Below are 4434 nucleotides of genomic sequence, written 5' to 3'. Positions count from 1 at the left end.
TAGGGAACTGGGATGTATTGGCATGGAACGGGGATGTATTGGGATGTACAGGAACAGAACTGGAAAGTACAGCGATGTATTGGCATGTACTGGCAGCGAGCTGGGATTTACTGGGATGTACTGGGAGGAAACTGGGATATACTGGGAGGAAACTGGGATATACTGGGAGGCATTGGGAGGGAAGTGGGTGTCAACTGGGACATTCCAGTTTCCTCCCAGTACATCCCAGTTCCCTGCCAGTATGTCCCAGTACATCCCAGTTCCCTCCCAGTACATACCAGTTCCTTCCCAATACATACCAGTTCCCTCCCAGTACATCCCAGTACATCCTGGTACATCCCAGTTCCCTCCCAGTACATCCTACCACATACCAGTTCCCTCCCAGTTCACTCCCAGTACATCCCAGTACTTCACAGTTCCATCCCAGTACATCCCAGTACGCACCGGTTCCCCTCTGTACATAACACTTCCCTCCCAGTACATAACAGTACATCCCAGTGTCCTCACACTACGTCCCAGTTCCCTCCCAGTACATCCCAGTTACCTACCAGCACGTCCCAGTTCCCTCCCAGTTCACTCCCAGTACATAACAGTTACCTCCCAGTACATCCCAGTACATCCCAGTAGATCCTGGTACATCCCAAATCCATGCCAGTTCCACCCGGTACAACCCAGTACAAGCCTGTACATCCTAGTTCCTCCACAGTACATCCCAGGGCATCCCCGCACATTGTAGTGCCTCCCAGTACATCCCAGCTCCCTCCCAGTACTGGGAGGGACCTGGGATGTACTGGGAGGGACCTGGGATGTACTGGGAGGGAACTGGGATGTGCTGGGATGTAATGGGACGGAACTGGGATGTAATGGGACGGAACTGGGAAAGAAGTGGTAGTGAACCGGGAGGGAATTGGGATGGACGGGGATGAACTGGTAGGGAACTGGGATGTACTGGCATGGAACGGGGATGTATTGGGATGTACAGGAACGGAACTGGAATGTACTGCGATGTACTGGGATCTACTGGGAGCAAACTGGGATTTACTGGGATGTACTGGGAGGAAACTGGGATATACTGGGAGGCACTGGGAGGGAAGTGGGTGTCAACTGGGACATTCCAGTTTCCTCCCAGTACATCCCAGTTCCCTACCAGTGCAGCCCAGTACATCCCAGATCCCTCCCAGTACATCCCAGTTCCCTCACAGTCCGTCCCAGTACGTCCCAGTACATCCCAGTTCCCTCACAGTACATCCCAGTTCCCTCACAGTTCACACACAGTTCACTCCCAGTTCCATTCCAGTACATCCCAGTACATGCCACTTTCCTCCAAGTAAACCCCAGTTCCCTCCCACTACATCCAAGTTCCCTCCCACTTCCCTCTAAGTACATCCCAGTACTTCACAGTTCACTCCCAGTACATCCCAGTTCCCCCTCGGTACATAACAGTTCCCTCCCAGTACACCCCAGTACATCCCAGTTCCCTCCCAGTATGTCCCACTACATCCCAGTTCCCTCCCAGTCCATCCCAGTTCCCTCCCACTAAATCCCAATTCCAAACACTTTCCACCTAGTACATCCCAGTTCCCTCCCAGTACATACCAGTTCCCTCTAAGTACATCCCAGTACTTCACAGTTCCCTCCCAGTTCCCTCCCAGTTCCCTCCAAGTACATCCCAATACTTCATAGTTCCCTCCCAGCACGTCCCAGTACATCCCAGTTCCCTCCCAGTACATCCCAGTTCCCTCCCTGTTCCTTCCCAGTACATAACAGTTACCTCCCAGTACATCCCAGTAGATCCTGGTACATCCCAAATCCCTGCCAGTTCCACCCGGTACAACCCAGTACAAGCCTGTACATCCTAGTTCCTCCACAGTACATCCCAGGGCATCCCCGCACATTGTAGTGCCTCCCAGTACATCCCAGTTCCCTCCCAGTACTGGGAGGGACCTGGGACGTACTGGGAGGGAACTGGGACGTACTGGGAGGGAACTGGGATGTACTGGGATGTAATGGGACGGAACTGGGATGTATTGGGAGGCACTGGGAAAGAAGTGGTAGTGAACCGGGAGGGAACTGGGATGTACGGGGATGAACTGGTAGGAAACTGGGATGTACTGGCATGGAACGGGGATGTATTGGGATGTACAGGAACAGAACTGGAATGTACAGCGATGTATTGGCATGTACTGGGAGCGAGCTGGGATTTACTGGGATGTACTGGGAGGAAACTGGGATATACTGGGAGGAAACTGGGATATACTGGGAGGCATTGGGAGGGAAGTGGGTGTCAACTGGGACATTCCAGTTTCCTCCCAGTACATCCCAGTTCCCTACCAGTGCAGCCCAGTACATCCCAGTTCCCTCCCAGTCCGTCCCAATCCCCTCCCAGTACATCCCAGTTCCCACCCAGTACATCCTACTACATACCAGTTCCCTCCCAGTTCCCTCCCAGTACATCCCAGTACGTCCCAGTTCCCCTCAGTACATAACACTTCCCTCCCAGTACATACCAGTACATCCCAGTGTCCTCACACTACGTCCCAGTTCCCTCCCAGTACATCCCAGTTCCCTACCAGTACATCCCAGTTCCCTCCCTGTTCCTTCCCAGTACATAACAGTTACCTCCCAGTACCTCCCAGTACATCCCAGTAGATCCTGGTACATCCCAAATCCCTGCCAGTTCCACCCGGTACAACCCAGTACAAGCCTGTACATCCTAGTTCCTCCACAGTACATCCCAGGGCATCCCCGCACATTGTAGTGCCTCCCAGTACATCCCAGGTCCCTCCCAGTACTGGGAGGGACCTGGGATGTACTGGGAGGGAACTGGGACGTACTGGGAGGGAACTGGGATGTACTGGGAGGAAACTGGGATATACTGGGATGTAATGGGACGGAACTGGGATGTATTGGGAGGCACTGGGAAAGAAGTGGTAGTGAACCGGGAGGGAATTGGGATGTACAGGGATGAACTGGTAGGAAACTGGGATGTACTGGCATGGAACGGGGATGTATTGGGATGTACAGGAACAGAACTGGAATGTGCAGCGATGTATTGGCATGTACTGGCAGCGAGCTGGGATTTACTGGGATGTACTGGGAGGAAACTGGGATATACTGGGAGGAAACTGGGATATACTGGGAGGCATTGGGAGGGAAGTGGGTTTCAACTGGGACATTCCAATTTCCTCCCAGTACATCCCAGTTCCCTACCAGTGCAGCCCAGTACATCCCAGTTCCCTCCCAGTCTGTCCCAATCCCCTCCCAGTACATCCCAGTTCCCTGCTAGTATGTCCCAGTACATCCCAGTTCCCTCCCAGTACATCCCAGTTCCCTCCCAGTTCCCTCCCACTACATCCCAGTACATCCCAGTTCCCTCCCAGTACATACCAGTTCCCTCCCAGTACATCCCAGTACATCCTGGTACATCCCAGTTCCCACCCAGTACATCCTACTACATACCAGTTCCCTCCCAGTTCACTCCCAGTACATCCCAGTACTTCACAGTTCCCTCCCAGTACATCCCAGTATGTCCCAGTTCCCCTCAGTACATAACACTTCCCTCCCAGTACATACCAGTACATCCCAGTGTCCTCACAGTACGTCCCAGTTCCCTCCCAGTACATCCCAGTTCCCTACCAGTACATCCCAGTTCCCTCCCTGTTCCTTCCCAGTACATAACAGTTACCTCCCAGTACATCCCAGTAGATCCTGGTACATCCCAAATCCCTGCCAGTTCCACCCGGTACAACCCAGTACAAGCCTGTACATCCTAGTTCCTCCACAGTACATCCCAGGGCATCCCCGCACATTGTAGTGCCTCCCAGTACATCCCAGATCCCTCCCAGTACATCCCAGATCCCTCCCAGTCTGTCCCAGTACGTCCCAGTACATCCCAGTTCCCTCACAGTACATCCCAGTTCCCTCACAGTTCACACACAGTTCACTCCCAGTTCCATTCCAGTACATCCCAGTACATGCCACTTTCCTCCAAGTAAATCCCAGTACCCTCCCACTAAATCCAAGTTCCCTCCCACTTCCCTCTAAGGACATCCCAGTACTTCACAGTTCACTCCCAGTACATCCCAGTTCCCCCTCGGTACATAACAATTCCCTCCCAGTACACCCCAGTACACCCCAGTTCCCTCCCAGTATGTCCCACTACATCCCAGTTCCCTCCCAGTCCATCCCAGTTCCCTCCCAGTAAATCCCAATTCCCAACACTTTCCACCCAGTACATCCCAGTTCCCTCCCAGTACATCCCAGTTCCCTCTAAGTACATCCCAGTACTTCACAGTTCCCTCCCAGTTCACTCCCAGTACACAACAGTTACCTCCCAGTACATCCCAGTACATCCTAGTAGATACTAGGACATTTCAAATCCCTGCCAGTTCCACCCGGTACAACCCAGTACAAGCCTGTACATCCTAGTTCCTC

Source organism: Phalacrocorax aristotelis, unplaced genomic scaffold (assembly GCF_949628215.1).
Source record: "Phalacrocorax aristotelis unplaced genomic scaffold, bGulAri2.1 scaffold_102, whole genome shotgun sequence".
Classification (NCBI taxonomy): domain Eukaryota; kingdom Metazoa; phylum Chordata; class Aves; order Suliformes; family Phalacrocoracidae; genus Phalacrocorax; species Phalacrocorax aristotelis.
This window is presented reverse-complemented; position numbering follows the sequence as displayed.